The sequence below is a fragment of the Eublepharis macularius genome, chromosome 12 (assembly GCF_028583425.1).
Source record: "Eublepharis macularius isolate TG4126 chromosome 12, MPM_Emac_v1.0, whole genome shotgun sequence".
Lineage (NCBI taxonomy): Eukaryota > Metazoa > Chordata > Lepidosauria > Squamata > Eublepharidae > Eublepharis > Eublepharis macularius.
The window spans coordinates 4,768,120-4,792,552 of NC_072801.1; positions in this window are offsets into that span (position 1 = coordinate 4,768,120).

Consider the following 24,433-nt stretch of genomic DNA (forward strand, 5'->3'; position numbering starts at 1 on the left):
TCCCAGTGGGAAGTTATTCAAAAAACCCTCACCAAAGCTGAAGAGGACTATAAAAAGTTTGCTGACAGGAAATGCTCTTCTCCCTGGAAGCTGCAACCAGGAGACTTTGTGTATATCTCCACAAAAAACCTGAAGGTGGAGCAGCCTAGTAAAAAACTTGGTTGGAAATTTTTAGGACTGTTTCCTGTGAAAAACTGATCAATGAAGTGACTGCAGATGTGGAATTGCAAAAGAACCTACGTCAAACACACCCAGTCTTTCACTTCAGTCTTTTAGAAAAGGCTCCCCCACATGACGAATGGCATCCTGAAAGGGGAGCCCCTCACCTCATTTTAGTAGATGGTAAAGTTCATTATGAAATAGAAAGCATCTTCGACTCTAAAATCAAGCACAATCAACTATTTTACCTGGAGAGATGGAAATTCTTTGACCCTGCTTACCAGGAATAGATCAAGAGCTCTATCATGAAAGCCCCCAGTTCATCAAGAAGTTCCATGAACTGTATCCTGACAAGCCTGGACCCCCATGAGGAGAGGATCTTTGGAGGGGCAGAATGTCATGTCTCTCTATATCCATGCCATGTTTGCTTGTTTATTCTGTCACTGATGCCACAGTATATTGAATGTCTAATGTCTAACCTGCTGTATTCTCTCAGTAGCCATGTTCTTTTCATATTATAACTGTTATTCCTCCAGCCAGGATGGGCCTCCTGTTATCTTACAGAACTATGCACCTCTGAGCTAGAGATGACCTTGGAGACTCCAGGTGCTTGCCTTTGTTACTTTGCCCAGATGCTGGGAATTCAGTATTGTGTACTTACTGCTTAGCCGTAACTATAATGGGTTCTCACAGAAACCGTGTACCCCTGCGCACCAAAACGTAACCGTTGGTGGAACGTGGGAAAACTCAAGTATAATATTGACTTGTTATTTTGAATTGTCACTTCTACCAAGCTCTGTGATGGAAATCAGACCTGAACTGTAAAATCCTGAATAAAGCCTTTTCTATTGGAACCAATGTGTGTTCACTAGAGAGGGACTGAGGGATCTACCTGCCAGGAACTGACAGGATCCCCTATTTTGTGGGGTGTTGGGGCCATATTTACTTTTGTCTTCAGCAGATGATGATCTGACCATGGTTCATGCTGAACCTCCAATGTTGAAACAAGGTTTTCTCTTAAAGGCTCAGTGCAAAATATTAAATCTAGTGTATATGGTCCCTGGTTGGCTGGAATCTAGATATTGAGCAACACTGGATAAGAGCCATTATTAATTTCTGTATTTGCGAGGAAAAAAATTGATCTCACCACAATTGATGTTTCCCCCTCAAATATTGAAACTAAAGATGCTACAGTTTTAATTGTATTTGGTTTCCATTGGTCTTGAGGTTACCAGGTGAAATGCACAAGGGATCCACCAATAGCCTCATGGAATCTATTTAACGAGAAAGAGCCTTCTGTCTGTGAAGCCTCCCAAATGGGAGATGTGCTGAATATTGCCACTTGGTGTATCCTCACCCTAAATGTCGCACCTCAGATAGTACTGGATAATGGCTTGTACCAAGCAAAATCTACTGCATTTCACATGCCCACTGTTTCAGTTCAAAAATCCTAAATTTGCTTTCAGTTTTATCTTGTACAAAGCCAGCCTGTCTTTATTTTAATGTGATTTTCTTTTCCCTCACATTTTTCCCTATATATATTTTTTGCAAACGTTCATGTTCTCTTTTGCAGCCGCTGTGCAAATATAAAGGCTGAAAATGATGACCCATGAAAAAGAAACAAAACTGGGGAACTCCAGCAATAAAAATGGGTGAAACAAAAAAGTTCTCCATGACAACATTAATACAAAATCAAAAGGAAATGATAAAGGGCATATCTGTCCAGCCAATAAGAAATGGCTGTCATTTGATGCAAAGCCTTTTTGGGGTATAGAATCAAACCTTTCAGTTGCCACTCCCCATTTATAAGAAACCCAAGTAAGAAAGAAGAGAAAGAAACATAAAGACATAGAGATAAACTCAGATCCTTTGTTAAATCCACTGCACAACGAGAGATCCTTTGTCCCTGGGCTATCATATATTACCCACAAAGTCTCTTATACAATGATACACTTCTAGAATTGGAAGTTTAGACCAGTTGCTTGCCTGGGATAATATAAAGCCTTCCATTCCCATCAGTAGTAATTCATGCCCTGTCAACAGAAAATTGACTGTTTAATATAGCAAAATAACTTAGCGTGTATGTGTTGAGGGGGAGGAGGGGTAGCTAATGCCATTAGATCCCCATTCCTTAGAAATTAATGTCTCTCAATGTTTCTAAAGTGTCCAGGCAGTTTTTGTCGTTGCTCTTCCATAGCTAATAAAAAAAGCATTTGGAAATAAACTTGAATCCCCTTCAAGGTCCTGCCTTGTAATAAGAGAAGAGCCACCTGAGAGTACTTGAAAAGGGGGAAAGGAAGCCAAATTTCAAAGCAAAATCGAAAGGAGGATAGACGGCCCTTTTTCTCCCTGGGCTTCTAACTCATCCATTGATTTTGAGAAAATGTGCTGATCTTTGATCTCCAAAAAAGGGTTGTGGTGGAGAATCGTGTGTGTGTGTGTGTGTGTGTGTGTGTGTGTGAGAGAGAGAGAGAGAGAGAGAGAGAGAGAGAGAGATGCAGCTTTCAAATCTTTCTGCCTTCATCCAATTAATTTTCTGGAACCTAATCCAATAGAATCCTGACCTGGCTGATGGGTGTTTTTTAGCCACTCCTGCTGTGGGCACAAGGCGTGTCTGCAATGCAAGTATTCATTCATAGGGTAGATGCTGTGTCCGATGGCATTTTTGAGTGCATGCTTTACGGCGGTTTTACAGCAGTTGAGGGGGTCCGCTGCTTTTGAGTCAGTATCCAGTTGCTGCTTTTTCATCTCAAGGACACAGGAATGAGGTTGGCTTCAGGACAAAGCTGGGAAGACCACAGAGCTGCTGTACACCATATGAGACTGCCTGGTTCAAGCCGGTCTTCTCTGAATAGTGACTGCTCAGGCAGAGAACAGTCCATTCTCAACACCAATCATTTAGCTCCTTTCTTGTCATGGAATGAACTTGGGACCAGCTGCAAGCAAACAAACTGCTCTGCTACAGCCTCCTCCCACCAGTGACTGTAAGAGGAAGGGGGATATTCAGGGTAAAGAAAGGACACTTAGCTGCTAAACCTGTCCCCTTCCTCCATGCTTCTAAACATGCAGGGTTAGATCTGGTGGGGTGGAGAAAGGTGTTCTCCTCTCCTCTCTCCTTTCACATGAAGGAATTTTTAGTCCTCTTACCCCAGACCTGTAATGAGATGTGGTATCTATCACATTTTTATCCCATGCTTCTTCCAAGTAGCTCAGTGCAGCATGCAAGATCCCTTGGCGCTATTTTAGCTTGTAACAGTCCTGAGGGATAAACTGGCACGACAAAATGGGTGTTCAGACCTGGGTATTTCCAGCCCAATATTCTGGACTCCTGTTCCATATCAGATTTCTCACCCAAGAACTATTTGACTATGAGATAAACCACAAGAGATGAATTACACAAGGACACTCAAGGGAAAGGGGATGCAATGTTAGCCGGGAAGTGTAGTTTGAATTTCACCTCTCTCGACAATGGTGGCTAGATGGCTCCTCAGAGGGTTGGTTAATTTCACCTCTCTACAGAGCTGGCAAAAATGGTTCCTCAGAGGGTTTGTTAATAATTGACAGAGCCTTGGGGAGGCAAAGAGGAAATTAACAAACCCTCTGAGGAGCCATCTAGCTGACTCTGTAGAGAGAGGGGAAATTCAAGCTACGCTTCCTGGCTAACATTGCATCCTCCTTCTCTTGAGCACCCTTGTTATAATTTGTCTCGTGTAGTTTTAGCTCTATGTCGTCTGGACCTCTTTCTCTCTCTTGAAAGTTCATCTAGGAATGATTTTGTGTTTCTCATGACCATCTTGGTTCTCCATGGGGAAAATTGAGCCCACATTTCTTTATCTTTATGCAATTTCCCGTTTCCTCACACTGGAGTCTCCCTGAAAATGCATCCCCACCGTTATTTGTACACCAATAAATCAATATAGTCCTGACCGGGGCAGTCCAGGCTAGCCCACTCTCATCAGACCTCGAAAGCTAAGCACAGTCAGCCTTGGCTAGTAATTGGATGGGAGGCGCCAAAGAAGACCAGGGCTGCTACTCAGAGGCAGGCAATGGCCAACCACTTCTGCTTGTCTTTTGCCTTGAAAACCCCAGTAGGGGTTGCCGTAAGCCAGCTATGACCTGATGGCTCTTTCCACCACCAAACCAATAGATTTGCCTCATACATACAAATAGTATATATAGTATACAAAAACCACTCACAGAACCCATGCTGTTCCAGCATTGGGCAGAGGGTTGGACTAGATGGTCTGTAAGACTCCTTCCAACTCTATGATTCTGTGAATGTATGCACGTGATAGAAGCAAGTCTACAAAACCAGCAGTAAGAGGTGGAAAATGGAAACCACAGATAAAAACAAAAAAGATATATAAGAAGTGAAGCATAGATCACTCACTTGTTTTCCCATTTGTCTTCAAACATTAATGCATTATTTTGGACTGTGCATAGTTTCCCCACAGAAACCCGAGGAAGGCACATGTGCATTTCTTTCCAGTGTCTGTGGAAGAATTTTGATTCTCTACAGGAAGAAAATGGAAAGGGAAAGGGAGGGGAGAGAGAGCATATCCACTTTGACCCATTTTCAAGGATCTAAGTGGACCGTAATGAGTCAGGTTTTACTGTGCTGCTCTATACTTTTGGCTTGCTCTAGATGCATCTCCAACTAAAGGTCTAAGATCTAAGATGAATAATAACTGGCATGATACATAATTAAACATTTTGCACATCAATGAATGATATTGACGGTTTCAATATTTTATGACTAATATGTTCTGTTAGGCAGTTAGAAGCCACCCTCTTTTTTTGGTATCCTGCCATGATCTAGTTATTAAGTGCACACGTTCCGTGGCCTACATCTGAGAATATCAATACAGCTTTCATTGACAGTGGAGGTAGCAATTTCATATTTGAGTGTCAGATTTTTTTATGTGGTTGGTGATTGCTGGAATACTGAAAAGAACTCAATCCAGGATTGCCTTGAAAGACTAGGGGAAATATTCATAGGTGATAGGTGTAAAAATTAGTTGCTGCTTGGGCTGCAGTTGTACAAACCTTTTCCTGTGAGTAAGACCCATTGAATAAAATGGGAATTAATTCTGTAGACTTGCTTAAATTTGCTCCATAAGTTGCAGGAGAGGGAAGGAATGTCTTAAAGTCTATTTACAAATCTGAAAGTCTATTTGCAGAAGTCTATTTACAAAAAGGAAGACTGTTACAACTTTCGGTTTTTAAGCACTCACTCTTTTATTTGGCATTTCAGCACTCAGACAAAGGGATGTGATGCCAACCTCCAGGTGGTGGCTGGAAATTTTCCAGAATTACTACTGATCTCCAGGCAACTGAGATCAGTTCCCCTGGAGACAATGGCTGCTTTGGAAGGTGGACTCTGTGGCCTTAAACCCTGTTGAGCTCTCTCCTATCTCCAAACTCTGCCCTCCCCATGCACTCCTCTCCAAATCTCCAGGAATTCTCAACCTGGAGCTGGCAGCCCTATAAAGGGAAGGGTACTCTCTGTGTGGCCAAGAGTTTTCCAACAGCAGAGACATTAAAAATCTGTGTCTGTGGCTAATCTGAGGGTGGTGTTATGACTGTCTGGTTGGAACTGAGCAATTTGCTGGTCAATCAGTTGGTAGGGCATGACCCACATTTCTTTTTCTTTTTTTTGTTCCCTTTAAGACCCTCTAGATCAAAGGCAGCCTTAGTCACAGGGCATCTGGGGCAGCTTCCCAGGGCCAGCAGGAGCTCTGCCACTTACAGTTCTGCCCCTCCAAACATAAGGGGGAAAGAAGAAGAAGAGCTGCAAGGGCCCCCACCAGCTCTTGTGACTATCACCTCTGAGTGGGTTGGTGCACACCCAACCCATCTCCTCTGTGGCTCAGGCAGCAGCTGGCTTGATGGCAGCAGACACACACGCCCACCCACTCCCTTCAGGGGTCGGGCAGCAGCTGGCTCACTGGCAGCCATATCTGTTTATATCTGGGGTGGCCCTGATAGGGTGGTGGCCGCAGAGATTCTGGGGCTCCACCATGGACTTTTGCCCATGATCCCAGAATCTCAAAGATCATTCCTGCTATGAACTCAAGGAGCAATTGGGTGCCAGGGAAACACATTCGTGGGCACCATGTTGGGGATCCCTGGTGTACATGGTAGGTAGTGCAATGAACCAGCAGCTGCATATGTTCATATCAAGGCTGAAGTGTGCTAAAAGGCTGACGATGGGGTGATGAATCTTGAACGTTGAGAGTTATATTCTTCACTGTGACTGGAGGTTTCCTGGAGGAAGAAAATTCTAAAAGCCTCTTCCCTCTGCAGCATCAGAGCTAATTTTGTACCCTCTTCCAGCCCTAAAGCACGAGTGAAAAAACTGCCCTTCTGAGCTGTCCCAGCTTCGTTGCTAATTAGCAAAGTGTGCATATTCTGAACGGATTTACCTTCCTAAGATCCCTTCGGCACTGCCAATGTCATCCAAAAGTGGGCACATTGCTGAGTGTGCTGTCCATGGCAGCCCATAAATACCTTCTGCAGGGAAGAGGATGTAGCACTCTGTCTTTCCAGCACAGAGGAGTACGGAATAGTGCCTTCACCAGGAAAAATCAATTTTAATTAGGAAGACAATTATATTTTTCCCTCAAAGGTTGCCAAGGTCTCAAGATTTATCTTTAAGGTGATGGAGAGGTAATCCTTTGTCGTTGTGTTTCTCCTGTGCAGGGCATATAGCAGTAATCTTTTAGGTCTTAGGGGAAGTTCAGGGTCCTTTGGGGGTCTCAGAGGCAACACAAATTGATGGGACATGATTATCCTGTCCCCAACAAGAATAGTTTATGATTCCATCCTTCAATTCTTCTCTATGATTCCCTCCTTGATCTGTGTAGCACAGGTTTGCTTACATTCTTACCAGTAATAGCTTAGCCAGTACTGATTTTCAAGTAGATGCTTTGCCATTAGATTTCCCTTCATTTGATCGGATGCAGTAATTTAATTAGGAAGATGCAAAACCTACTTCCTCTACTTCCACCAAAAAAGGGACAAATTCATCTTCATGATTGATCTACAAGTTCCCAGGGGCTCAGTTCACAATGGGATCAACTCAGATGAGTTAGGTGTCAGTTCAACTTGAATTTTACTAGCTTCAATGGTGACCCATCCTGAGTCAAGATCCCATAATGTTCTTAACATTCTCGACTTCCCCAACAACTGCCCAGTATCCTAAATTCCCAAAGCTTCCCGAAGCTTTCCCTGAGAGCTCTAGTCCTCTCTGCCTTCTAGACGGACAAGAAGTTGCATTACTACTGCAATATGTTATTGATCCAGCTTAGCTCTGCTTGAATACTAAGATTAAAATAATTTTCCTCCCTATGCTGAAAATGCCCTTAGAATTAATGAACAAGGAGTTAAACAAGTCTAATAACCAAACTGCCAGAAACAGAAACGTTGGATGAACAAACAGCTGTTCCATTACTTGTGTTTAACGGTGGGCTAATAGATACCTGTCTTCATTTGGTATCATGGAAAGAGACAGACCAGCCCCCAATGCTGCTCTTCAGACCCCTCTGTTTACCAAATATCTTTTCTCTGTGAGGCCTTGAAAGAGAGATCTCATTTTTTTTTTCAAAAAGAAAATGGCCCTTTTTCATTCAAATGGTTGGAAAGCTCTTTTGATTCAAAGCACTTGCACTCGGGAGATGTTTTATTATGCAATTTCAACAAAGAAAAACAAGGATGAAATTCAATTTTCATTTTTGGGGGGACAAAATGAAATAAAAGTGAACGAGATCATACTGTAACTCTTCAGGGCTCCAAAACAACTTGCTGATCGCTGGTCGAAGCATGCCATCTGAGAACAGTAATGGAGGGAATGAGAGAAGACCAAGGGAGTTAAAGAGAGGAAAAGGGGGTGGAGGAGATAAGCAGAAAAGAAGAGTGATTGGAGGCAAAAGGGCTTCTTGGAGTCTCAAGAGGGGAAATCAAAGAGGGGTGGTGGCGGCAGCAGCTTTGATAAGAGCAGGTATGCCTTTCAAGAAAAACATATTAAATTTTGCATTTCAGCTTGCAAAGAAACATAATACGGCCCTCCTGGCCAGCAGCTTCCACTGATAAGGCTGGGGACTGCTCTTTGCCTCCATGGAAGGAGAAGGAGACAGAGCATTTCCATGGTATCTGGGTCTCAGGCTGCGTGGGGGGTGGAGAAAGGAGTCTTATGAGGCAACTCCGCCTAGCTGGCTGGCAGTTGCTCTGCATGCTCGGCCTGAGTAGAGCCCATCTCAAGCTCTCTCAGCCAAGCTCCTCTGAGGCTGCTTTGCAGAAGGCCCTCCTGGTGATGCAGGGAGAGCTGCCTGGGAGAAGCTGTGCTATCCCCCCGCTTGCTACCTTCAGACTCCAGGAGGAGAGCCAGGGCCCAGCGCCAGGCTCAGGGGTTTGGCAGAGGCTTTTTCTTATTTACATTTGGGTCTATCAGTCAGGAGGGCTAAAGCAGGGTTATACTAGCCCATGCAGGCCTCTGGCCTACCGAGGCTCCTCTCTCCTCACCCCCATTTTACTTTGTTGGGAGAGAGTACTTCTAGCCTCAGCAGTAGGCTTGGCTGTAGGCCACAGGGGTGAGATGCAGCCATCTGGGGGGGGTGGATTAATTCGTACTTTTTTGCTACTGTCCTAGCAGAGTGGATGATGGTAGCCCCCCCCCGCCCCCCCGTCTAGGCTTTTCCCTCCCCTGCCGTTACACTTACTTGGGAGGGAGCATTGCCAGCGGCAATAGCTTGGCCTAAGGCCTTCAGGCAGCAGGGGTCATTTTGTAGGAAGGCTTAGTAGTTTATTCAGTTGGGTGCAGCCATTTTGAGAGTGGCACCCGGTGGCCTGCTTAGCCTCTTGGCAGTGGTGGCCGTGTTGTGAAGGTATATACAATATGCACAGCTCTGGGGGTGGCCATTTTGAGTGTAGCATTTGTGTGGCCTGATTTGCCTCCTGCTTACTGGCAGTAGCAGCCATTTTGAGAGTGGCACCCGGTGGCCTGCTTAGCCTCTTGGCAGTGGTGGCCGTGTTGTGAAGGTATATACAATATGCACAGCTCTGGGGGTGGCCATTTTGAGTGTAGCATTTGTGTGGCCTGATTTGCCTCCTGCTTACTGGCAGTAGCAGCCATTTTGAGAGTGGCACCCGGTGGCCTGCTTAGCCTCCTGGCAGTGGTGGCCATGTTGTGAAGGCATCTGCAATATGCACAGCACCAGTGGTGGCCATTTTGTTTGTGGGCTTTGTGTGGCCTGATTTGTCTTTTGCTTACTGGCAGTAGTGGCCATTTTTGTGCATTTTTTGCAGCTTATCCTGTGCTGGGAGTGACCATTTCGAGTGTGTCTCATGGTGGCCTGCTTAGCCTCTTTGCTCTGGTGGCCATTTTATTGAGGCCTCTGCAGCCATTTGGGCTGCCATTTTGGGGGTGCTGTTTTCCTATTGGGCTTTGAAGCTCTAAAGCAGTCATTTTACAGTACATTACATTACTTTACTGTACGTTTCCAACATGCCACCCAGAAAAGAGTAGTAGCCCTGCTAAGGGCAAGCAGCCAGCGAATAGGCCTCCTGCAAAGCAGCCCTGCAGACTCTTCCCTTGAGGATGGTGAAGTGCCCATGGAGAGGAGGGAAATACTGCTATCAGTGTCTCTCAGTCAGGAGGGCTGAAGCAGGGTTAGGCCCAGCCCCTGCAGGCCTCCAGTCTATCTAGGCTCCCTCGCTGTTTCCACTTTATTTGGAGAGTGTACTTACAGCAGCAGCAGTAGTGAAGGCCTGGCTGAGGCTCGGGTGGGGGGGCTTGCAGTCATCTGAAGGGTGGTTTGCTCCACACATTATTTCTACTGGCTTAGCAAGGATCTACAGTCCCAGGGTGGTGGCTGGTTAAACCCCTCCGCCTTTCCCTGCCCAATTTGCAGCCTTTGTGGGCCTAAAGAGCTGTTTTTGTTTTTTAGGTTTTTGTCACTCAGGCCACCTAATGGCATGCTGTGTTACTGCATCTGTTGAAACGCGTGACAGCTTTGCCCTTTCCTTACAGGCTCACACAGGCTTGCAGTGCCCAGGCAAGTAGTGGCCTGATGGTTTGAGGGGAGGTGCGGTCCTCTGCCTTACGTTCTGGTCATTCACCATGTGGTAATGACCTTGGCTCACTGGGCATGACCTTGGCTGCAGGGCATGGCCCTTTCATTACAGGCTCACCCAGACTTGCAGTGCATAGGCAAGTAGTGACCTGGTGTGTTGATGATTGGTCCTCAATGCTTCCATGTCAGCGTGGAGGGAAGCTTGGGACTCATTAGCCCCTGAGAGGGCTAGGTGAAAGGCTAACAGAGCCACAGAGAAAGCTTTGCAGGAGGGTCTAGGCATTTATTAGCCACACCCCTACATACTAGGCTGAATTTACCAACCTCTACCAAGGTAATGGGGGTTCACCTGGCCACTGAAGGCAAGGACATCTTCCTCAATGACCTACGGCAAGGGCTGAGGTTGGCACTAGGCCACCTGTGGGGTGCTAGGGCCTAAGCAGAGGATTGGCCGTGGTGGTGGCAGGATACAGTTTGGGAACAGGGAGCGGGCCGGTGAGTACCCTAGGTGTTTCTCCACTGATGGGGAAGAGGGGTACCAGGAGCGGATGGTACTGCTTGTGACGGCTGCCATGCTGCGTGGGCAGACTGCCTTGGGGAACCCCATGTGCAAGTCCTTCCCTCACTGCTGTGCGGCTGAGGCTTAGGAGCTTGAGCTGGGGGGATCCATTTTGCCGGCCAGCCGGCCGGGTCTTGGCCATCCATAGGATGGCTCGCACCTGGGGCTTCAGGGCTCGCCCAGACAGGTCAAGGCGGAGGTCCAGGGGTGACCCCGTGGCTTGACCTGTACCACTAGTTGGCCCTTGCTGTATTAATGGTTGATGTTATGTTTAATATAGTGGCCCTTTATTTCCAAGCCTTGTGTCTGTCTCATTATTCCGACTAGGGTGGCAAACAACAGTCTCATTCATTCCAGTTTTGCCTTTTGAGTCTCACTGGGGGAAAGAAGAGGGAAAGTAGGATGGCATGATTGCTCCTCATTTCAGTGACCCGCCAGCTTTACCCCATAACAGGGCGGAAAGGTTGGAATATGTGTCAGAAAAGGAGAGAGGAGAAACCTGCGTTGGAGAAACCTGACATCATCAGATGTGCCGTGGCGTCCAGCATTTTCTGAGGACCTGGAGTCAAGCTCGGGATAGCACAAGGTATTTGCTGTTTTATTTGCAAATAACTCAGTTTGTCCAAGCTTGATTTGGAGGAGAACAGGGAGGGAGAAGCTTGCCTGTTTCTAGAGCAAGTTGGCCTCATATGGCCCCATATGGGGCCAACTCATCTGGGATCACCAAGAGGGTTGCTGTATGATGAACCACGATTTATGACCAGGGATGGGATTAACTCTTGCCTTAAGAAAATGGGCATCTTCCTCTTTCTTCCTGCCACCTCACCTGAGTAACTTGGAGAGCAATCTTAAATAAATTAAAGGTGTAAGTGGACGTGACGGGAAACATCGTTGAAGTATTTAAGTAAGCTGCAGAGAACTACCCTTGATAATTTATTCTCGCAAGAAACCTAATGATCACCCAACAGACTTGGTTAAGAAAACGGTTTATCAGGCCCCCTTGATATAGTAGGGTGGAAAATGCAGTGAGCACCTCCTGATGATGGATTGCAAAGTTTATTTATACAGAAAAGAATTGAGATTTCCCCTCTTTCAAGTGGATTACGGTGTTTAGACACACTCGGGACTGATTCCTGTAAGACAACAGGGGACAAGTTTTCTTCTTGTTAAGAACTTAATTTTTTTTTAATCAAAAAAGCTCCCACCTTCAAAATGGGTTTTGTGGCTGAAGAGCTGTTATGCTGTCAAAATAATGCTATTATTAAAAGCTTGACAAATCTTCCACTGTTTTGGTAAAAGCAGTCTTCCTCCTCTTGGGTACAAAACAATATTGTTGGCTTATGCAAACTGCTGATAAGAACGGATAAGATTCTAAACAGCAGAACCCCCAAAGGATTCCTATTCTCTCTGCTCCCACCCACTCAGTCACCCTGTATAGAACAAAAGACATAGGTTAGATAGTATGAGGTGCAAACTGTTTGCACCCTATAGCATTTCTCAGAATCTTCCTCAGACATTGCAGAAGAGTCTGGGAAATGCCATAGGGTGCAAACTGTTGTATCTTTAATGAAATGGATGAGAACAAAGACAATGCCAAAAACTCAGGGCCATCCCATTTGGAGCTGAAGTTATTCACATTTTTAAAATCACAAACCACAGGAATGGGGCTATACAAGCAATGGGGGACAGAGCCTGAGAGGAACGAGGGGGTCACCTCTTCGCAAATTCAGCTTCCTTCCATTTATCAAGGCACATGGCAAAGCAAATGATGCAGAATTTGCTGGTAATGAATTAAACCGCTCCAACAGCCATCAGATGCAAGACTCAGTAGGAATTAATGGATTAAGAAGTGATGGGGGGAAGAAGAGGGAGAACACTGCGTGCACAACGGCTAGGTGTTTTCATGCCATCTTAATTATCCACAGTTCAGTGCCTAATCAGTGGAGTGGCAAAAAAGAAAACAGTTTTCCCTCAGAGACAATTTACTTTTAATTCTTTATCAGTGAGGTTATTCTAAACTCCCTGTCTTGGAACTAATCAACTGTTTTGTTATAAAATCACCAATCAACAAAGAAAATCATGGACTGGCAGCAGGAGAACCCATCCTATGACAGTTGATGAATACTAACTTTGGGCCTGCTTTGACAATTTGGACTTTCAAATTGGTCAGCATTGCTTATAACAACAACATTCAATTTATATACCGCCCTTCAGGACAACTTAACGCCCACTCAGAGTGGTTTACAAAGTATGTTATCCCCACAACAAACACTTTGTGAGGTGGGTGGGGCTGAGAGAGCCCCTAGAAGCTGTGACTGGCTCAAGGTTACCCAGCTGGCTTCAAGTGGAGGAGTGGGGAATCAAACCTGGTTCTCCAGATTAGAGTCCCATGTTCTTAGCCACTACACCAAACTGGCTTCTTTCTGAAGCCACGCGTTTTTGATCCCTTTCCTTCTATTCTATGAAACTCCTCTTGATTTGACTGCTGAGAGACCTGTACATACCTCCTGCCCTTGACCTCCGTTCCCTGACACAGACTTGACAGGGTGGCAATTCATGTTGCATCAATTCATGACATCAGTTCTGGTGTGGAACTGGAAATGATGTCATTAGGATGCTGTAGGATTCACCCAAACATCTATGGCATCATTTCGGTGTCATGCTGGAAGTGATGATACACATGGGCATGACACCAAATCGCTTGTCTCCACACCCTAGATGTTCCTGCTGGGGTGCCAGCTAAGGTTGCTAACCCTAGTGCATGTATACTGCCTGGGGAATGCCACCCATAGAGATATCCGCAGGGCGGGTTCAAGGTACTTTGTCATCCTGAGCAAGGTGCAGGCTTCACCTCCTGGGCTCTTGCCCAACTGGCTGCGTCCAAGCTAAGGCCTTTCTGGTGTTGCTGTTGGGGCTTGGCTCGGACTTGGCTGCCAGTGACCCTGGCCCAGGAGTGGATGCCTGATCTCTTGTGCTTCTGATTGAGCTGAATCTCTGTGTTGCCCCTATACCCTTCTCCTTGTGCTATTTGGCTGGAGAACCAGACCAGCTTAACGGGACACATGAAGCTCCCTTATACTGAAGCAAGGCCGTGGGTCCATCACAGTCAGCATTGTTCATACTGGAAGCAGTTCATCAGGGTCTCAGACTGGGGTATTTCACACCCAACCCTGCCTGGTCCTTTAAAACTGGGGGTGCCATGGATCGAACCTGGGACATTCTGCATGCCAAACATGACCAAAAGTTTGCCAGAGTGTGGTTGTCCGGCATGTGAGTCTGGATTTTTGCTGAAGCTAAACAAGTCTGGATTTGAGCAAGGTCTGGATGAGAAATTGGAAACTTCTCTAGCCCACCTTGAGTCTCACAATGGACGAGTGGCAGGAGAGAAGGTCAATTAAAAGACTAAATTAAAGTGCCCAGAAGATGGCCAAGAATACAGCCTGTTCAGCAGAGGATCTGTATTACTTATTTGTAATTTTTATATCCCACCACTCTTTAACACTATCTGCAAGGTTGTTAGCAGTTGGACCTCTTCCTGATTAAAAGTTTACACAAGTGAGAGACAACAGCTCCAGAGTATGTTTATCACAGTACAGACCCAACTAGAGGAAGACAGAACTGAAAGTGCTAGTTTAAAAACACTGGTGCAGAATGTACCAGAACTTCAGAAAATTGCTAGAATAAAAACTTTAGAAGAAGCCCAATCAGCAATAGACACACAACTAAACAGTTTTAAAGGCAGTAGAACAAGTAATTTGGCTTTGCCATTCTCAGTTCCTGCCTCTGCTCCCCGATCACAGAATCAGGAATTCACCTTAGCCTCTGAGCATGCGCCGAGTCTGGAATCTACTATCCAAGCAATTGCCTTGACCCCAGTAGCCCCCAAGACAACTATCCTTGTGACTGTGCCCTCTTGCAACAATATTGTGAGCCAGACAAAGGCCATTTCCACACGTCCTTATCAGAATGGTACACCCCTGGAATTCTGCCATGTCATTCTTATTGATTCACAGGTCATCATTGGCTAGCCATGCGCATCTCATTATCTTTCCACGTCTTCTGAGAATGCTCTTGGACTGGTTTTTCTTTTGTGATGCTGTTTTTTTGTGCATTTCTTGTAATGCATGTGAACCCTTCGAAGTGCTTGGGAGGAGACCGTCCACACATATCTAACCACTCTTCCTCTCACGCTTTCCCTGTCTTCTGAACTGCAACCCACCCTGCATTTGGCAAGCAAGTTAACAACTACTCATGGATTTTCCCCCTCCTAAATCTACTTTTCTTGTGCTATTGCAGTGAGAAACAGATAAGGTACCACCGCACTCAAATCCTGACATTTTGTTCCTTTTGTTCATCCCCAGATTGACATAAGCTCTTGCACAATCGCTCCCCCAATTGCCCTTCCTCTGCTCAGTTTTGTTTTTCAGAAAGGGGAAAGAGCTGGAATTTTGAACCTTTTTGTTCCTTTTACCTGTTCCCTTCCTCCCTCCCTCTTCAGTTACTGCCACTCCATGTCACAGAGCTGGCGGAGAGATACAGAATTTTTACCCTTTGGGTTTTCCCCCTCCATTTTGTTCATTCTGCCCCCCCCCCTTTACCACAGGGCCGGTGGAGAGACATGGAATTGTTACTTTCCCTTTTTCTCTCTCCATTTACCAGTGGCCTACCTTATAGGGATGGTGATGACCTTTAAATTGACTATTTAAGAACCTTCCAACAGTCACCTTGGACAAGATGGCCTAATGAGGTTTGGGGCACTCATCTGCCTCCCCGTTCCCTTTTGTGCAGGGAGCCAGTGGCAACTCCTTCCCCCTTTTTTGTAGGAAGCAATATTTTACAAATTGGCAAGTTCGCTACACCCTAAATTGCAAAAGATTTCTCCTTAGGTGTGCAGGAAATGTGCACACTTATATTCCCTTTCTTTCCTTTTTGTTATATGTACAATGACTGGACTGGGTTGTGGAGAAGTCATTTAAGGTTGCTTAAGAAGGAACCAGGCCGTGTGTGTAAGAGTGATGAGTTAAGCAGAAGGAACTATAGGAGGAATGCTGTATATTTAGAAGGGAGTCTAGGAAGCAAGTTTTAGTATATGTACAGATGGACTGAGTTACGTGTAAAGATGGATTGATAGAGGAATAGTAAGTTAAAACTTGGAAGTGTATTGTAGCCCATATCCTATTTATAACATGCAATTTGCCCCTTCCTTACACTGAAAGGGCAGTTTATGAATATGGAATAAAGCCCTTCCTTGATGTGCCATAAGCATAAAAACTGTCTGGCAAGGCAGAACAGATGCCAATCCTAGCAGGCACTGGAAAATTACCAGAAGGTGTGTCAGATTGACTAGCTGACCCTCCATGCCCCGGAGAAGCACTTAAGCAAAATGAAGAGGACTTCCAAGAGTTCATCTCATCCACATCCTTCTGTTCTTCCCTCACCCACCTTCCTAATCAGGGCTACTCAGACACCTGATAGCCTCTCCCATCCCTCAATCACAGGTTATCAAGCACTTTTCACACCTATAGTCCACCTTAGCAAGCCTCTCCCAACTCCATTGGCTATCTATCTCCGGAGACTCATCAGGCCATTGTCTTTGGGAGCAAGAAATCAGTTTTGTCCCAGGATATGTTTTGCTCTATAATTGGACTGCTTTGCCATGTGCTCAGTGTGTACGTTCTGCGTGGACCCATCCATGCACCCTTAGATTATGTCTAAGTCCCACCCCCCCATGAAATGCTGGTCGTCTTCACTGTTGCCTCCATGGAACCTTCCTCTTCAAGACTGGTAACTATAGCCCTCCCAGAAACTGCTTTCCAGTTTCCTCACTCTTTTCTTAGTTAGCTCTCTGTGTATGCTCTGTGTGATTTCCTGTATGCTTGCCTTTTATTTCTCTATTTATAAAAACTATTCCTGTTGAACACCCACCTGTTTCACTCGGAGAGTTCTCTAAGGGAACAATCCTGGTATACATTGGTGGAGATCCCAGTTCCCCCCTCTTGCTGCTTCTCCGTGTACGCTAATTCCCCCAACTCACAAGGAGACCACCTATTTGGATAACAAGGTGGCCTATGATATAAATGATAAAAAGACAATAAAATAAAACTAAGAAAGCATCAAGAAATGCATAACAGTGAACTTATCCACAGTGGCTTTTCAGGAGTGTGGGACTCATATCTAAGGAACTCTGGAGGTTTTGGTATAGAGTTCAAAATCACTAATGTGAACTATTTAGCTAGATTCATGTTGGATGTATACACAGCAGATGTATCATAATATAATTGCTTTAAAAAAACCGAATGAGTTGGCTTTTGGTGAACTTTGCTGCTTGGTTCCATCTACACATTACAAAGTCCTTGTGCTGGTTATGGAACAAGCCGAGAAGACCTTGTGCAATGGGAGTTTATGCCTCCCAGGTGAATGCTGCAGCCACTTCTTTCTGCCTACTGTGGTTGCAAGTGGGAAACAGTTGGTATGCATCTGAGGTGCCCAAACTCTTACAGCACATGAGTTGCAAAGTTCTGGTGCTGTTCTGAAACAAACGTGAGGGCCTCTTAACGTGTAGATAGAGCCTGAATACCTGGGTGGAAAGATCCCATTTTTCCGTTATGTGAACTTAAGATGCATATAATGCACTTACTTACACTGACTCTCATCTGCCACCTTCTTGCTCCATACCTCCAGTCTGGAGAGCTCCTTCAGATGATGAACAAAATAATCTACTGGTATTTTTTTGTCTCTGCAGAGTTGATCTACGGCATGGACAAAAAGCAAAGGGAAATACTGGCTGCTTCAAAGATGTGGATTTAAGATCCTTACAAAAAGCAAAAATTGCCTATTGCTAAGAGGTTAGCCCTGCCTAGGGAAATGAGGAGCGAAAAATTAACAGTTCCCTGCTCTTCATTTCATCTATGAAACACATCCTGTTCAAAAAGCAATTTAATCTATGCCACACCTTTCCTCCCCCTTAATTGGTAAAGATGGAGGGCATTAATTTTAGAATATGTGGAATCCTTTGGCCTGCACATGTGCAAAGACACTAGACTACAGTCTTAACCCCTTGGCACTGGCCAACTGCATTTATCTTTGTTAGCAAATGACTCTGGGCTTACGTATTACTGTCAGGGTAAGAAGATCACAGCGCCTGTCCTATTAATATTTAGAGATCCAATTTAATAAATACTGTATCTCACTTGATGTTGTTACCTGTATTAGCGATACCAGGGTTTAAGGGAATTCAGGAGAACAGCTTCTCATCCATCAGTTTGTCAAAAAGCCGACAACGGGCGCATCAGATGCTCAGCTCTTTATGTTTTGTGTTCTGTGGGGATCCCCATTTAGACTCTGACGGTGTTTATCCGTATAAATGATTTCTATCTATCATCCAAAATCAGAAGGGTTTATGCGTGCACAACAAACAATATTGGAAAGCCAACCTTATGCTGAGAACTCAGGAAAAAAGAAGCCAAACGTTCCTTGTGTGTTTCTAACTCCCCACATTGCTGTGGAGTTCTTGTCTGCTTTTCACTTCACCACTAAGCTCCCTTCTGCCCATAGTTGTTGTATCCCATTAGTAACTGAACTCGGCTCTTTGTACCTGTTTTCTGTCAACTGACCAGTGAGTGAATCACATCTCATCCATCTTTAAAAATCTAATTGGATCTGGATTGGGTTGGTACTTGGATGGAAAGCTTCTTTTGAAGCCTGGGCCTTGAGGTGGGATAAAAATGAAGTAAATAGAATCAAATGGGGGTGTCATGGGTAACATTAAAGTATGTGAAGGCTGCAGTGTGAGGTTTGGCTATATGCACTTTGGAGATGCAGAAGGGTGAGGTGGGGGAGGGTCAAGGCCACTGGGATTGAGTTGATGGGGAATCAGAAGCCCCAGGATTAAGAAGAGGAACTAGCAGCCTTGTAGCCAGAAGCAAATATCTTGATGCCCAAGCCAAACCCAAGCCTGACCAGGGCTGTTTCCAGATTGCTTACCTTCACGCGGGACGTCATGCCTCGTTGTAGGGAAAATGTGAAATATCGCGTTTCCTCGTGCGAGTTTTGCGCGATGTCACGCGACGTTGCGCAAAACTCGCGCGAGGAAACGTGATATTTTGCATTTTCCCCACAACGAGACGCGACGTCCCGCGTGAAGGTAAGCAATCTGGAAGGCCCAGGAAGCTTTTTAGAGAACATTGGACTCTCTTGGTGAGTGGAGTCATCCCAGAAATTGAGATGACACCGTGGCTCCGGGGAGTCTGTAGTCTCCTGGTCATAGTGAAGAAGACAGGAGTTGCAATTGCTGCAGGGAAAAGCCCTGAACCGGTCTTACACTTAATGAGCTCTCACCCCTGGCAATGAATTCCCCTCTCTGCAAAGATTAGGAGGTTGTTGTTCCAGAATGGGGAGGAGGTGGCAGTAATGCAAAGTATCATTTTGAGCCAAAGTGGGATTCAAAAGAGATGAGGCCCATTCAACTGAAAATGGGAGAGACACTTCGGAACATGCGTGTGAAGTCATTAGGACCCTGATTTGAACATCAGGTCTCCTATACATGTGGCTGAAAATAAAGAATTTTAAAGCTGAGGCATTGGACACATGTAAACAATGTTATAAATCGTAAATAGTTCAAGTGGAAGAACAGATAAAGCAGGATTCAGTCCTGGATTGTCTCCAATTGTCAGGCAGCACAGCTGGAAAAGTTCTTTCCCTCAGACACCAGAGAGCTTCTGCGAGTCACAGCAGTCAGTCTGAAACTAGTTTTACACCAAAAAAGGTAATTTTAAAAATGCTTTATAATATTTTAAAAGATGTATAGGCTTCATTCCTGGACTAGGAATGATTTTCCAGTACATATTCCAGAGGACATTAAAAACAAACAAATAAGCAAGCAAAAAGATGTTACAGTAACTCCTGCAACGGTATTCTTAAATTAAGCATTGAGATGCAAAAATCTGGACCACCTTTGCAAAACTGCTGGATTATTGTTTTCCCCTACTGCCATCTGCTTTCAGACGAGTCAGCTGCCATTAGAAGGTGAAATAAAGGGACTGAGCAAACCCTGAATCAGGATTTTAGTGCAATTTGGCACTTCCGACAGGGGGAGAAAGAGTAACAGCCCCTTAAGGAGTCACTCGAGAAGCATCAAGGACAGGTGACGGAGAAGCTAAATAAGGGAAACTGTGAAGAACTAGCAAGTGGCAGAGATTCCGATGGCAGATGCTTTACTGAAGAGAGATGGATGGAGCAGCATTTTTCCCCAGAGAGTAAAAGTGGCTATACCACTTTAAACATTGCATGCATTTGGCTGTCTGACATGGAAGTAGCCCTAGATGGCTCAAAGCATTGCTTCTGGGAAAATTGGGACATGGAAAATTCATTTTAAACATCAATCCTTCCAGCAGTTAAGTTTTCAGTTCTAAATCTTGCCAAGCAAAAGCTTCCTCTCTGGGCAGGATCCAAAGCGCTTTTAATCTGTTCACTGATATTGCCCCCCTCTTGATTTTACTATCAGAGGATTTCACTCGCCCCTCAATGATACCAACATGCAGCCAGATCTGCATGGTGAAATCTTGTAATTCATGGCATGATCTCAGTTTGAGGCCAGCTATTTCACTAAACTGGGTAGGTTTGCCCTCGTTCTCTACTGTCCTTGGAGATATAACGTAGAGGCAAATCTGATTGGCTATGTGACATTGTACTACTATGTGGTTCCTGATTGCCTGTGAATAATGTTGGGAGAAGAAAAAAAGACACTAGCAGCATACAGTTGAAACAATGACTCAAAGATCAGAAAATTTCGATAGCTACAATATTTAGAAGATACTTCCACCTACCTGCTTCTAAGCATGCAAAGCAGAATTGAGAATATTCAGCACCGCCTGAATGATAAACGGTGATCAGACTTTGTTTGGGGCCAGCTAAGAGACTTTTATTCCTTAAAGGGCTTGGCATGGATTGTAATGGACAACAGATACTGCACATGATTCAGCAGCTTATGTTTTGAGTTGTCAACTACATTTTGGCTGAGTCAGATGTGTAGGTTTCTTCTGAACTAGTTTCTAATACCAATAAAATTTCCTCAGGTGAGTCTGGGACACATGCCGGCATGGGACCGACAGTGTCTTGAGTCCAAATGTGCCATAGGTTCCATTGGCCTCTCACCAGTGCTAGCATTACCCAAAGAGACAGTCTCCTAATTAGTTGAGGGAATTAGCTTTAAAGGAGACAAATGAGAGATGGTAACTGGGATTCTTCACCTATGTTTATGGGAATTATTCCCTTAGAGAACTCTCAAATAAGCCAGGCAGATGCTCAACTGGAAAGGTTTTTTATTAAAAGAGCAAATGTACAGAAATCATACACTGCACACATATAACACTAAGAAAAAATCAGGGAGGAAAAGGGGAGAAAGTAGTTTCGGGAAAGGCAGTAGTTACCAGTCTCGAAGATAGAGGTCCACGGATCTGCATTTCACAGAGAAGAGAAGAGGCTCAAATGGATTTGGGGAAGTATGTTCAGATCCAAAGACATATACATACACATTCGTGGCTAGGGAGTCCACATATAGGGCAGAACACTCCCTGGGGCAAGCTGACATCTTCGCCCCCCAAACAATAACTTGATGGGTTGTCCAGAGGTTGGATAATAAGTTGGGAGAGGTTTGATTGCTCTTATCTGAGGTGGGCTATAGGTGAAAAAGTACTTGATGACCCTGTAAGTACCAGATGGGAAAAGCTACCAAGTTTGCTAAATAGCTTGATTAGGGTAAGTGGGTGCGAGGAAATGAGATCCGGCCTTGACAAGATGTCAGGAATTTCTTGGGAGACCTCATTGTCCTAAGTTATGTCTCTCTCCAGGACATGGAGGGGGTCAGCCGCTCTGACTCACACTCTGGTAATTTTCCAGGTTTCCTACTGGCTGGCATCAGCTTTGGGCCAGGCAGTGCCCTGAATTTCTAATATATAAGGAAGGGTGTTTATGATATTCCATCTATAAACTGCCCTTCAGCAGGTGGAGGGGTCTGATTGCTAACACTAGATGTTGTTTTGCAAATCTAAAGCCAGAGAAGAAACTCTCCCTAGAATGGATAAAGTTGCCTTGGTCAGGCCACACCTGGAGTAGTGTGTGCAGTTCTGGAGGCCTCACTTCAAAAAGGATGTGGACAAAATCGAGAGGGTGCAGAAGAGAGCAACAAGAATGATCAGGGGTCTGGAGACTGAGCCCTACGAGGAAAGGCTGAGGGCCTTGGGAATGTTTAGTTTGGAGAAGAGGAGGTTGAGGGGGGACATGATTGCTCTCTTTAAATATTTGAAAGGCTGTCATTTGGAGGAGGGCAAGGAGCTGTTCCAGTTGGCAGCAGAGGGTAGGACCCGAAGCAACGGGCTTAAATTACATGCACAAAGGTACCAGCTGGATATTAGGAAAAACTTTTTCATGGTCAGAGTAATTCAAAAGTGGAATCAGCTGCCTAGGGAGGTGGTGAGCTCCCCCTCACTGGCAGTTTTCAAGAAGAGGCTGGATGAATCTTTGTCAGAGGTGCTTTAGGCTGATCCTGCACTGGGCAGGGGGTTGGACTAGATGGTCTGTATGGCCCCTTCCAACTCTATGATTCGGCTGAATTGCCACCAATTTGTCTAATGATAAATGTGAGGTAAATTTGGAGGTCCACACAAACATCTGAGGATTTTTAAGGAAAGTAAGGGCCAAACCAGATGTGACACAAGCCTTGAACTGTGGCAGAGAACACATTCAGTTAGACCCTAATAAGAGATATAGATTTCCACATGGTTTTTTTTTTGTTCTTGCCTCTTACAGCCAAAACACACGTTAAGAAATACCTAGGTTCAGCACGTGTTCTCTTACCTCAAGGTTTGCCGGGATCTGTAGGCGTCCTGGAAGCTTAAAGATCTGTAGGCGTCCTGGAAGCTTAAAGTCCTGGAAGCTTAAAGGATCTGTAGGCGTCCTGGAAGCTTAAAGGCGTCCTGGAAGCTTAAAGCTTAAAATACAGGCTCCTGTATTTCCCTTCCCCTTTCTGCTGCTCTGTAAATGCTAAACTTTAAGCTTCCAGGACGCCTACAGATCCCGGCAAACCTTGAGGTAAGAGAACACGTGCTGAACCTAGGTATTTCTTAATGTGTGTTTTGGCTCTTAGAGCATCAATTTCTCTCCAGAGTTTGGCCACCAAAATGCTGCAATTCCAGTCTTCAAACTGCTTCCCAGATTTTTTGCATTCTGCACAGAGAACAGCTGTAACTGCCGCAGAATTGAACTTCCCCATCTTTTCTCCTCGCACACATACTCCAATTCCCCCCCAGCAAAGTCAAACCAAAGCTTTTTTGAAGTTCAGCTGCAGAATGCTTTCTTTGGTGTGACTTGGCCCTGGCTCTGCCTTTCACCCGCCCCTTTATTCCCCTGCATCCTGATTGGTTGAACAGCAACCAATCCAGTTTTCCCCCTTCATTTTAATTTAAAAACAACAACAACATTGCAACACATTGCAACTGATGTGGGGTGGGGGGGAACACTGCTATATGGCTAACAGAAAAACTCTGCAGAGACCCCTGAATCCCTAATATTTTAAAGTTTCCCTCCAGAACACCTCAGCCAATCAACACACAGAAATGTCATCGTTGTTTGTTTTGTATTGTGTGTGCATGCTAACCTCAGCAGTAAGAAATAAATCATCTTCTGGAAAACACAAGTTATGTAGGATGACCTTTTGTACAGGAGTCCCTATGTTCCCCTTACTGTTTATTCTTTTTTGCCTTCTAATTTTTTTAAAAAAATAACGCTGCAAATGTAAGTTTCCTCAGCTGATCAACTGATGTGTTCTCCAGAAAACCTGCAGCAGAAATGGGCCGTTTTTCTAGGGATAAACAAACTATACTTCGGTTGGTCTACCTCAAATGGGGAGTTAGGCCCAAAGTGGATCTGATCCTCATGGAATGAATAGCCAGAAAACCTGATGTAAGTATGTATGCAAAAAAAAACACCGTGGTGTAGGCAGTCCCATATATCCCAAATAACGATGTCACTGGTCTGCTTCAGGGGGTCGGGTCAGTAGATGCCTGACTCAAGGAGCCCAAAAATTGTTCTCATGGGACCTCAGTGATGACATTTGATTGGTGTCATAGTATTCTGATGGCATCCCATTCACTGTGTGAGCTCTGCCAGGGTGGAACCAACCATGGATTGTCTCACAGAGAAAAGCAGCAGCAATAGTGTTCCCTAGGAGGAGAAAAGTGGGTATTTGGACAGTCTGCAAATTTCAATGCACTGCCGATTTTGATCCAAGAAATAAGAGAATACGGAGAATATGGGAGTAACTCTTAGACCGGAGTAACTCGTCTTAGGACTGCAGCGTTAATTTGGTCACCGCTATTTTCAGAGAACCTCTCTTGTAGCACATGAAAGGAAATTGCTTTCAAGAAAAAAGAGTATTTGGGGGTCATTGTTCTGGGATTTGTGGAATTAACTAAAGCTCACGCCAACTGCCTCAGGAAAGTGAGAATATTGTGGCTTTCAGCGACAAAAAAGAAAAGAAAAAAAGCACCATGCATATTGCTAACCTTCCGCCATGCAAGCCCCTTTCAAATGTGAATCGTTTGCTTGGGTCTCAATGGTATCTGCTTGATGGATAGCTGGTGATTTCTTC